A 13,233-nucleotide genomic window follows, 5' to 3' on the forward strand; every position below is an offset into this window, starting at 1 on the left:
AATAAGCATTTCAAAAACATGTGTGCTCTTAAAAGCACACACATGTAAGCTGCTGTAATGTGAACATCACTGTGTGTGCTGTTTATTCCTCAGGGGGAAACCAAACACACACACACACACACACACACACACACACACACACACACACACACACACACACACACACACACACACACACACACACACACACACACACACACACACACACAGCACAGAGAACAATGAGCCCCATCAGCTGGAAATGAACAGCTGCCACAATTCAACCAATTGTTCAGTTTTCTTTCTTTCTTTCTTTCTTTCTTTCTTTCTTTCTTTCTTTCTTTCTTTCTTTCTTTTTTTCTTTCTTTTGGTTAGGCTTGGATTTTGTAATCCTGTTTTTATTTAAGAACATCTGTACAGAGGGATTTGTTGTTGAAATCTGAAGGTGCGTGACTGAACTCCAGATAGTATATGCCATAAGGAAGCAGAGAGTCTGTGTTCAGATCTACATTATCACTTATTTCATTCACTTATCCACAGACAGGGGATGGCCCACAGGTGGATGTCTCTACATAGGCAGGTTGAGACGGACGGATTAAACATCTAAAAGTTATTGAAAAGACTAAAATCAACTGTGATGCCTTCTTATAGAATAGGATAGAATAGAAAATACTTTATTTAACTCGGAGGGGAAATTCAGGAGTCACAGCAGCAATCAAGAAAACAAAAGTAAGAAAGTGTATAGAAAGTGCAAAAAGGTCCATAAGAAAATAGATAGAATAGAATAGAATAGAATAGAAAATACTTTATTTATCCCCGAGGGGAAATTCAGGAGTCACAGCAGCATTTAAGAAAACAAAAGTAAGAAAGAGTATAGAAAGTGCAAAAAGGTCCATAAGAAATTAGATGACGACATCCCGTCCACCACTCGTCCACCACTCTCCAGCCCAGCCAGTCTCCACCTCCACAGGGTCCAGGACTGAGCCTCCCCAGCAGTCTGTTCAGTCTCTGTCTCCTGGATCCTGTCTGCTCACAGCAGGTGAAGCTCCTCCAATGTGGCGCCGGCGTCCAATGTCAGCTCTGTCAGCCACGTCCGTGAACAGCACGATGCCACTCTGCCCTCCGGCAGCCCCTCTGCTGCTGGGCTAGCGCGGCTAGCTCGTCCATCCCACCGGAGATAGACCCCACGTTCCCAACAGCTCACACCCGAGAACCAGCACGTCATCCTCACCTCCTCCTCCTCACCTTGAAGGAAATCATCAAGCCCTACACTAGTTAGCATGGACATGCTACAGGCTGCTAACAGCTAATTTCACATGTAAACAATGTAGCCATGGTTACATGTAGGATCTCCAGACAAACACAGGAGAAAAGTAGTAAAAATATCACTGAAGACACAAAAAGTTTGGTGTCCATGACCAACAATGAACCATACAAAGTGATGATCCACTCCAAATACAAAGATGATGAAAGAGAGACGAAAAAAATTACAAGAAACGGACATAGAAGAGAGAGTTACTGCAACAGGCAGCTACTTGGGCAGCGCCTAGCAGAAAAAAAAAAAAAAAAAAAAAAAAAAAAAAAGATCAATAAATTTTGTCGATTATGATCAACAAAAACAAACTCGACTAGCAGGAAAGGACTGATATATTCTGTTTGAGGTTAGGTGGGGAAAAGCTGATTCAGAATAGAATAGAATAGAATAGAATAGAATAGAATAGAATAGAATAGAATAGAATAGAATAGAATATTCTTTTATTGATCCCCCACAGGAGATTTTTTTCCCAGCATAAATCTAACATACCAAATGCCAAACCAAACAGCTCACTCTGCTGTTGACTTCCGCCTGGTGTTTGGTGACTGCGTTGATTGAAGTCTGTACTCACACACAATTAAAGGGATTGTACACCATTCTTCAACCTGCTAATGTTGTTGTGTTTGTCACTCTGGCACTAACAACTACCCTTCCTGTAGTGGCTGTATGAAGCTGTGTTTCCTTTACAGTTTTTTTCTCAGAATAAAAGTGATTCATCTGAGGTTTCAATGAAGTATTATTTGCTCCTTGTTGGTGTTTGCTGTTTGGGACTAGATTTGTTCACACCTTGAAGAAAATCTCATTCAGCAAGATGGTAACCATGGATACCCCAAACATTTGAAGAGCTGGTCTGTCGTTTTGATGGGTTTTAATGTTGTCGCTGATGTTGTCAACAGATGAAGGCAGAGAGCCTTAAAATATTGTAACATCTGTCTGGCTGATGATGGAGATTGGTGAACACTTGTGTTTTTGTTCACTGGTCACTGTCACTGAAGCAAAGAGAAGATGAAAGGGTTTAGCGTCACATCAAACTGATACACATGCAGTGAGGCTGTTGTTATAAACACAGAGGCACAGGCTCCATTAAAGACTTGTTTGGATACATCTAAATAGTCCCATCATGTGATTACTAACTGCTAATGAAACAGATGATAAAATGATGCTTCAATGTGACCTTCAAAAGCAAAAAAAGGATCATCTGAGGAGTCAAACTGATTATATTTGAATAGATATTCCATACTCCTACAACTCCTAATGTGTAGCATTTTTATTTTGAGTCGACACTAAAGGCTAATTTGGTTTTGCATGAGAGAAAAGTAAATAAAGTAGGGTTATATTTGTTTTCTCTTGTAAATACTGTTCAGGACTTAGCAGGACAAGCAGTCTTTAATCATCCTGTTTTTTCCACAGGGTTGTAAAACTGTCACGGCCCGTGGTCTGCACAGGGCAGTAAATGGTCATAAAAAGGTGCAGCACTGGCTGAAGGGTACACTTGATAATCTCATGCAGTTCATCTGTTTACTGTATGGATTGTAAATTATCACGTGAAGCCTCTTTCTAATCTATAAATACTAACTGTGTGAAAAACTGCGCTACAGATCCAGGTTCTTGTGGGCTCGGGACCATTAAACCCTTTAATAATCAGGGTCCATTCAGTGTTTCTACTTGACTGTTTTTTTGCAACATGTAACACCCTCGAATAGTTATAAGCTGGAAAATTTGATCCACCAAAGCCTTCCCATTTATTTCAAGGATGACATTTCCACAAGTAGCACATGGAAGGGCAGCAGTGGAGAAGCTAACAGCGGGTGTAATAACTCTGTCCCAGACATGGCTCTGAGGATGGCCTCCAGTTAACAATATTTTGTGTTAATTAAAATGTTAATTAGACTTTCCCTGTAGCCACTCTCAGAGTAGCAGCGCTCTTTTTTCAGGTCACTCCATCTAACCTCTCTTGGACACCACAAATGTCATGGAACAGTGGGGAGGCAGCTTTGAAGCCTTCGCACATCTGAGATTTCAAACGCAGCCGTTAAACGGTAACACAGAAATACACGACTTTCTATAATTACAGGAACCTCTTTTAATGGGGAGGGATTATTTTGGAAAGAGATTATTTCCATAAATTGATGCTGGGAGTTGGGTAAGTGGTTTCACACAGACAGAACTGGTTTTTAAACCCCATGAATACTGGGGTGGAGATCTGAAACCAGTCTGTGCTGAAGGAGGAGATCCTCTTTTGGTAAAAACATCACCCAAAACTAAGATTTATGAACTATTTCTGGTCCAGAGAATGTTCTTTACAAACAAATAAATGTTATGAGGGAGGAAACCTGATTGGTCAAGGCTTAGAAGTTATATAAGGTATAAGAACTCATTAAGCCATCTCATGTGACAACACAAAGTGTAAGAGTCAAACACAGCGCTGAGATTAATAAGATTTATAGTGGGGGTCACAAAAAGCCTTCCTACACCAACAATGGTTTTCAATTATAATCTATAAATGTAATCTATAATTTAAAGAATACAAACAATATAAGAGTACAATTTCATGTAAACTCATGGAAACGGAACATGTTTGACCTGTTTTCCTCATTTCTTTGTTGAAGACCCTCGGAGTGACTAGACCAAGTGTCTCAAATTACCATTACCATAACTACAAGAAAAATGTATTATTTTCAAATTTAATCAGTGTGTGTGTGTGTGTGTGTGTGTGTGTGTGTGTGTGTGTGTGTGTGTGTGTGTGTGTGTGTGTGTGTGTGTGTGCGTGTGCGTGCGTCTAACAAATGAGGAAGTACATGAGCTTAGTCTTTGACCCTCATTTTTACATTCTCCTCCGTTCATTTCTATGGCTGGTTGTTTTTGACCAAACACCAAGAGTGTATTAAAACAGAATAGAACACAGAAAATAGAATCCAAATCAATAATAATAATTTTAAAAAACTACATTTTGTGTGTGTCTGGACAAAGTCATGAGATCTCAAGTCAGTTTGAGCAAATTTACTCAGTTTGTTAAAGACAAAACTTTCAAATTGTTCAAATTTGACCAGAACAAAACATAAGGGTTAAATATCTCAGGCCTTTTCTTTTCTTTTTTTTTTTTCTTAATTTTTTCTCTCTTTTTTTTTGATTTATCTATGAGTGTTAACTGCTTTATTGGGGACTACAGGCTAAAATGTTCTGAGAAAAAGTTGTGAGCCCCTGTGCCAAAAGGGAGTTCAACCACTGAGAAGTCCCTGGTGGTCGCCACTTTGCAGATGGTGTGTTCTTTGCTTTTAGGAGCAGGTGGGTGTGGTCTGGAAGGCGCTCAGTTCAGAATGCAGTATTGAAATACCTGGACCCAACGTTCTAATGGTGATTATAAAATCAGACTCATCGATACCTTCAGGTGGGAGCTAGGGAGAAGAGGCTGAGGGATCCTGCTCCACATTTGACCCCACTCACTATTAGTTATACATTTTTGTCAGGGTGCTTTGGCAACACATAGTTTTCTCTAATGTATGTTTACTTCATCTTTGTTAGTATAAATTAATGTTCTCATTTTCAAATCTACTTCATTAATTCCTCCTCCATTATTTGGTTCATGGCTTAGAGCCGGCTGTAATAATTAGGAGCTTGTCTATTTTTGATTTAAATTTGTTGTGGATTTGTGTTTTATCCAGTGTTTCTTTAATGTTCAGACACATCCCGTCTGGCTGGTTAGCTGAGTGGTATATGTGTGTATCATTATGGTGGGGGGGGGGGGGGGGGGGTGATGGAGTGGAGCTGGAGCGGGGAATTTGCTTGTTTGTGGGCCATAGAAGGTGAGTGTTAACACATTTAGTATAGAGTTTGAGTTTGCGGAGCTAAAGCTAAATTACCCTTATATCCTTAAAGTCACAGCAGTGTTACCCCTTTGGACTTCGCTGGTTTGTTTTTTGTCAGTAGTGCTGGGTGAAAGAGGTAGAAGCATGTCCACAGTTTCAGGGGTTTGCAGGCATGGCTAGTCGCTAAACACAAACCTGTGGTCTCTTATGTGTCAGTGCCTGCAGAGTTCCATGAAGAGGCTGTGACACTATACTTACTCAAACCAGGATGGACTGACTGACTTTGTACTGTATGTTAAATCCAGAGATGCTCATAAAAACTGTTTTTATAAGACAGGGCACGCTACGATACAATACCAAAAGATACGATACGATACGATACGATACGATACGATACGATACACTTTATTTGTTTTAGCCTGCTGCTTACAAGTCTCCACAATCTGATAAAACAAACAACACAAATTTGAACATCACCAGCATTGCACATACAGACACATATTGCACATTAAAGCTCATACTCCAAGTGCAGGATGTGTGATGGGTCAGTCACAATCCTCTGAGTTTACTGAAGAACAGACTGCTCATAGATTGACTGGAGGGGCTGGTATTCCTTTCTCCCTATCACCTTCATTGCTGTGTTAACCAGATGGACCACCATGCAGACATGCCGTATCTTAGCACACTTTCCAATACAGCCTGATAGAATAAAAGCATAATCTTTTGGTCCACACCATATACTCTGAGTCTATGTAAAAAGTAAAGTCTCTGCTGTAGACAGGAGCACACAGTGTCAACTTGATTTTTTCAGCTAAATATATTGTCCAAGAGCTCACCAAGATATTTATATGAGCACACTCGTTCAATGTCTGTGTCATATATGAACACCGGACTGTGATCCCCACCCATCTGGGGTCCAGAAACATCTCCTTAGTTTTTGTGACATTTGAAAAAAGAAGGTTATTGTCACACCACTGTACAAAGTTTTCTATTTCACTGAAATAGCTTGATGGGCTTGTGTCTTTATACAATAAGCTGAGGATAGCTGTGTCATCTGAAAATGTAAAAACAATCCTGTGTAAGCATATTTTCTTTGTAATAAAATAAACTAGCCGGCCATGAGGGCTAACTCCGCGTTCAAAAAGCTCCACAGAATAATTGTTATGAACTCAGGAAAGGGGTTTGTTTTGTTGATAACAGCGAGGTGCTCTGACCCTCAAACATTGATGGAGCATCTGTGTGAGTGAGTGAGGGAATATCATTTTGGCAATGGGCCTGATAATGATGGTTATTAGACCTGGTGAAGTGTGTGATGGCATTGGGGAACTGGCAGCAAGCTAAGCACATGGCCTTGACCAAACAGCACAGACTATCTGAAGGCTGCCTGCCTTAAAGCTGACGTGTTACTCACTTTATGTTTTCAGGGTTGTTAATGCAGGGTGGAACACCTGGCTCCATGCTGCCTGTGGTAAAACATGTATAATGGATAACTATAGTCTTTGTGGCTAGCATACTTTTTATAGTGTGATGATCGGCTACACCATGATGTCAAGCAAAAAGAGTCATAACGATGGTAAAAGCCAACCAGAATCAATATTTTCCTTCTTTCATTTTTTCTTATAAGGGACTCAACGTGAAGTATGCCAGGCACATTCATTAAAAAAACAGTTGAATGTTGATGGGAATCTGCACTGTCTGTGCCATGAACTGTTACATTTCTTTAAAAAAAAAAAACAAAAAAAAACACTTGCGTACAAGGCCATTCAGCAGACAACTACAGACCACTGTCACAGGGCCCATGCTAACAGGTGTACCAGAAGCTCAAAAAAAGAGTTGGTAGCAATGGCAGGACAAGATGCTCAGCATTGGCAGAGACTGGCACATTTTTCATTGGTTCAATCCACACACTGAGCTCTGCCGCTCATCCCACAAAGACATGTTCCTTACAAGCATGGCTCCAATCCAAAGAGAAACAAACATGCTTTTCAACAGTATAAGATTATTGACCGGAAGCATTGTCACAACAAAGAAATCATCTACCAAACACTGCCCCCCTTACTTCCTGTGCTGTTTATAAAATCTAAGTCTTTTATGAAGAGAAGCTTCATTTTTTTTATTATTATCATTATTTTCCTTTTGTGGTCTTCAGATACCTTCAGTGTCCCTCTGTTTGTGTTCAAACCAGTGCACTGTGTTATAAACTCATATACTGGCCCCTCCCCCCTGACAGCAGACCTCTCCCTCATTGTCTGGATTACGTTCAAAGCCCACTTGTTCTGTTTTAGTTATTAACGCTCTTTATTCATGCAGCTCACCATGGTGACCCCTGTGGCGTCGTCTTGTTGAGCTCGGTTTAATTGACCTCTCTGCTCTGTCTCAGCAGGAGCTCGTTAGAGCAACGAGCCACACCTGAGGGCCCACACTGTGCTCAGGTTCAGCAGGTCCTCTTTCTCACCTCGCCCTCTCACTGCCTGGCTGACACACACGACGGCTGCTGCTCCCAGCTTCCTGGCTTCCTTCGCTGTAGTTCGGTTCTCTGAGACATTGATCTGCCTTTTTCACGCCCTACATGATGCACATACACCTTCCTTCTGCTCATGCTCATTTCACACCACGGTCTCTGCAGATTCTCACATTTCACACCACTGTTTCTCCAGACTTCTTTCCTTAGATATGGGAAATAAATTCTTGTTTGTACTGTTATTGCAGATGCTGGCGTCCTTACACATTAATGGTCCCTGTTCAAACTGGACCTGCATATCAGTCCTTACAGTTTCTCCCAGTGTCCTTCCCTTTCCTGTTTCCTCCCCTCCTTGGATAAAGAAATGTAAACGTTAGACAAGATAAACATGCCTTTACATGAAAATGAACAGTTGGTTGAATTCCAGCTCATGCTGAACACTAAATGGCTGTAAAATTAGAAAAACAAGCAAACACTCAAATCACACTGGAATTATCCTTCATTATGTTCTGATGATATCAACCTTCTGTTTTGCTAAATGAGCATCCTGCCTGATATCCCTGGCAATATCAACATGCTTTATCAACAGTCAATCATGGTTAGACACACACCTACGCACACTCACACACACTCTCAAGCTATATGCAGATACTCATTAATTTCCTGTGTGTAATGAAACGGTTTCTTTTATCACTGGAGCCATTCCATTACAGTCATGGGCTGCTAATATGTGTCACAGATGATGTTATGTGCAGTATTTCAAATCTGGACTAACTTTGGAGTTAACTGTGAGGCTAAATGGCTTCATAATACCCGCTATAACTCAGCCTCTGTGCAGCGACAGAAACATATTACTGTCCTTTTCAGCCAGAGCCATTCAGCCCGTCCTCCATCCTGCCATATGACATCTATTACAATACTCATCAATGAGATCCTCAAAATGGCACTGAAAGGTTCTCCCAATGTCAGCTCTTCTATCTCTGAAATGAAGTCAATGATTAAAGGGAATAAAGACGGAGAGCAAAAGGCCGTACTCGAGGTGACAGACTGGCTGCCGAAAAAGTGAGAGGGAGTTCTTCAAGTAGCCATTTGCTGGGAAGCCACGAAATGAAGGTCCCAGTTACATATCAGTCGTGTGTTTGTGCGGAGGCAGCTGAAAGCAGGAGAAAATGACCCCGAGACACACTGCTGTGATTATTTACAAAACCCCTCAAACATAATATCTTGAATTGCTCTCATGCATCATGAGATTGATCTGTGAAGCTGCTTCTCGTCTGTGCTCACTTTGAGATAATGATGCAGCCCCAAATATCCACTTCTTTTCCAAATCTCCAGACTTTTTTGGATCAACATCACAACATCACAACAAACTCAAGTCAATTTACAAATTTAGAGAAAATGTTTAAGGCTGTGAGAGTAAGACAAACAAAGCAGGTCATGACATGTTTTCTAAAGAGCCTTTGAGCTGTGTAAAAATGTCACTCCCTGCTCAAAGGTGTAGTAAACACTGCACAGATTTGCATTGATGAGGTTGAAAGTGAACTCAAAGTGAACAAGGGAAATGTTGAGATTGCACAAATCATGAATTTCGTGCCCACTCTCTTCAGTTCAACTGTCAAGGTCAACCTGAGAGCTCATGTGTTTGTTCCATCAGAACAGAGCTCTAACTGTTGTCAGTAGAGTTTTATTGGACAACTCTCACACAGAAGTCAAAGCCAGAGAAGAAGACTCTGATCATAATTAAAGGGGACATATCATGCTGATCCCTGATTTAATACTTACATATAATATAAGAAATTTGAAAACAAGACCTTACACCCCCTGAATTTTCAAAAAATTAGATATCGTATTTTTTCTGATATCCTAGAACAAGATTTGATGCCTCTGAAAATAGGTCATTGCCAGTTGGCCGCGAGATTTCAAACGTGACGACACAAGGATCCTTTCTTTTTATTGGAGTAATCTGATAAAGCAGCTCCTCCTCTGTGATGTCAGTCAGTCACACAACCGCCACCGAGGGATACACCCACCAAGAGCCGAGTATAAATAAAGCTCCCTACTAGCTCTGGCTAACTTGACTGAGTGCTGGATGCAGGGACTCTGCTCGGCTGAGCAGCTCGGCTTTACATGGTGAATTAGCAGTTAAAACACTGTAGCTTTAGCAGACGTGGTAATACTTGTGAGACTGTGATATTTGCATGCTTGTTCTGACATGCACTGTGAACCTGGACCACAATAATGCAATAGTGAGGAACTGACGGTAGAGGCCATCTTTAGACTACACTTTCAGCATGATGGATAAAACAGACAGAGAAAAGTGAAGGAGCAGGATGGAGCCCTGTTATAGAAATAGTTTATTGGTGAAGTCTGCCTATATTTCCACGTATAAACTACACATGTTACAGTACCGCTTTGACTCACCACACTGAAGCGTCCTGAAATGATCTGTGTCCAGGTGGATTTTCTTCCTCCTGAGCTGCAGAACCGTCCGGGTCTGACTCGGGGTCCAGTACAAAAGGATGTATCCTACACTCTGCCATTTTATTACTGCTATCAATGCCTTACAGTGAAGTTTTGGCAAACAGCAAACTCGCTCGGTCTGCTCCATTTAATGTGGCGATTTCGTAAATACTGCCATGCTGCAAAAACCGCCCCCTGGCTCTACCCCCTCCGCCCCTCTGATAGAACTGACCAATCAGAGCACCAAGGGCTGTGACGTTGCGAGGGCAGGTAAAGCCTGGCGGCCTGCCAGGCTTGTAATACCCTGGGGGAAACCCTGTACTGTTGTGTAGGAACCATGACACCGCGTGTACCGTGGAACAAAATGTTTTGATCACTCACTAACTTAGCTAACTTAGGGCATTACAATTAATTATATTGTGTTGTTGTTGTTGTTGTTGTGAGTGTACGGCAGACTGTAGCCATAGACTATCAGCTTACCTCCAGGCGTTGTGAAGAAAGAAGTGGTAGCTGGCGCTCGCACAAGCCAGGTCAAACCAACCAATAGAAACTATTCTCTCATCCACCAGCGTAGGCTCCGCCTATTAAGTGCAGTAGAATTCACAAGCAAAACTTTGGAATTTGCAAACAAAGAGGACTGATTTGCAAGAGAAGGTTTTCAACTTGAAAGCAAAGAGGACTGATCTATAAGCAAAATGGAAAGAAACATGTTCTCCGTTTTTTTTTTTTTTTTTTCAATTGCAACCTGTTGTGTTTTGATCTCAACATTTTTGCAATTGCAACCTTTTTTCTTTTTTTTCGATCAAACTTTTTTTTTTGTTTGTTTCAATTCCAACCTGTTCTGTTTTGATCTCATTTTTTTTAATTTCTCACTTATTCTCTTTTGCATACAAATCTTTTTTTGGTTTCAAATCTATTCTTTTTGATGGAATAATAAAGAAACAAAATTCTCTCCATATACACTGACTTTGAGGGCTTCATTTGAAAACCGCAACTTTTGTAAAGCAGGTGTAAAGCAGTGTCCACTGTCATCTGAGCGACTTTCAAGCCGATACCATTTATGGTTTTGGAGGAGATAACTTTTGTAGAAAAAGCAAAAATGTTACAAAGTCTTATTTTGAAAGGCAAATTGCTGGCTTCCTGTGTGAGATAGGGCCTTCATGCCCTGAGTATTTTGTGTGTTTGAATGAGACAAATATTTGGGCAATGGTTTGCTATTTTTACATCCCTACTGCCCATTGGAGAACTTTTAGTGTTTTTTTAGGTGCGTAGTTGGTGCTGGAGAGAAAAATATGGAATGTTGGGGGTCTAGTTTGGTATTATATAAAACGTTTTGACGCATTCAAAGTTTCTGCGAATTTTGATGAGTTTCTGAGTACGTCATGGGGGTCAAATTAAGGTTTTTGTATAGAAGGGACTTAACGACAAAGAAGAGGGTCCTCTTCCTTCAGGTGAGGACCCTAAATATAAGCTTAGACCTGCATCATCAATCAGAAAGATGAAGAGTTGTTATACAGAAGCATGTTGTATGAGTCTGCAAAGGAGATCGTAATGATTTGACTGGTCGTCCTACATTTCTCTACCCTGCTTAGATTTTAACCGTCCACTTCAGATTTACAGAAGGACGGAGCCTTTAGTTTGGAGAATCAGCTTGTAGCTGCTTGCGCTGAGTGAAAGGATGTAGTCGACAGCAGCTGCTCCCTCGTGAAGAAGCTGGAGATGACAAAGGTTGAAAATGTGATTACAATGAACAGCTCATCCAGACTGTGTGGGCGTGGCAGGTGACATCTTGAATGGAAATCTCCTTCATTTGACTGACATCCCTCCCTCTCAACTCCCTGTTAAATCTGTTGGTGAATGGAGGCTGTTTGTCACAAAAACACTGAGCTTAACTCCCACCATCAGGGATAAACATCAATGCACATGACTGTCAACAATCACCAGAGGAGAAGAGCCAGGATTCATGTGGACCACATCCTGTTTACTGTTATCATGGCATTTGCACGAAGGAGACTTTCTTTTCTCATAAATAAATAAATACATAAATAAACATGCTTTAATAATACCTTTTTAAACTTTAAGCTAAGCTACTCACACTTTGATTTGCGTGCCTGAACACAGGTAGATGGTAAATGGACCAGTACTTATAGAGCTCTTTTCCAGTCTCTAATCTCTTTCACTCATCCACACCACAGTCACACCCTGATAGAGGAGAATTATCTAGGCCATCAGTCTCATGTCACACATTCATACCCATTTACACCCAACTGACCAACAGTGAGCAATTTGGGGTTCAGTGTCTTGCTCAAAGACACTACAGCATGTGACTGCAGGAGCTTGGACAATGAATCACAAAATAACAGTTAAAACTGAGACACAAATTTATATTAAAAATGTATGTAAAATAGTTGTTCATTAAAGATACATTGAATACATAAATGATGCACTATACAGCTCTGGAAAAAAATAAAGATAGCACTGCAATGTTTCTCTAGGTCATCATCTTTACATGTGTTACAGTCATTTCGTTCCAATGTCAGTTGAATATCAATACAAGTACACCTCATTCTGCTTAACGAAGGGCTGAATAAGTGAACCAAATCTTATCTAATGAGGGAAATTATAAAAACCATTGCTGCATTCGTCACTATCCTCCAGCTGGATGGATAAACAGTTATACCTCTAAATTTACTGTTACCAAAATTTACTGCGATAACCAATGTCATTTTGCCCATGCTGGTTTGGCATTTTAATAAAAAAAATAATAAGGGTCTTTTTTTTTGGTCTGTTTTGACTGTGTGGTGCTGGTAGGTTATGTTCATTCCTCTCTAAGACGAGGTACAGTGTGTGTAGTCATGTGACTCCACCCATACAGTCTGAAACAGATGATGAGGAAATGGCTGATGGTCCAAATGAAGAGGCGGCTGACACAGCCAAAGACAAAATAACATCATTGGAAGTTGATCCTGATGTGCTTGTTCTGAAAAGAAATCCGGCATTTGTCTTTTGGACATATCTTGCCAGGTTTCAGAGGCCCATAATGGAGGCATTTGCATTGCATTTGCATTGCATTTGCATTGCATTTACATTGCGCTGCCTCGTACTTGCAAACCAATCTAGTCAACCATTGCATTCACACAGCAAGTGCTTCAGTCAGCTAGTGTCGCGATCATCAATGGCTGAGCGCGGCTGTTACACTGATAGTCTATTTT

Source organism: Halichoeres trimaculatus, unplaced genomic scaffold, assembly GCF_033239565.1.
Source record: "Halichoeres trimaculatus isolate MK-OKI-2021-1 unplaced genomic scaffold, fHalTri1.1 fHalTri1_scaffold_18, whole genome shotgun sequence".
NCBI lineage: Eukaryota > Metazoa > Chordata > Actinopteri > Labriformes > Labridae > Halichoeres > Halichoeres trimaculatus.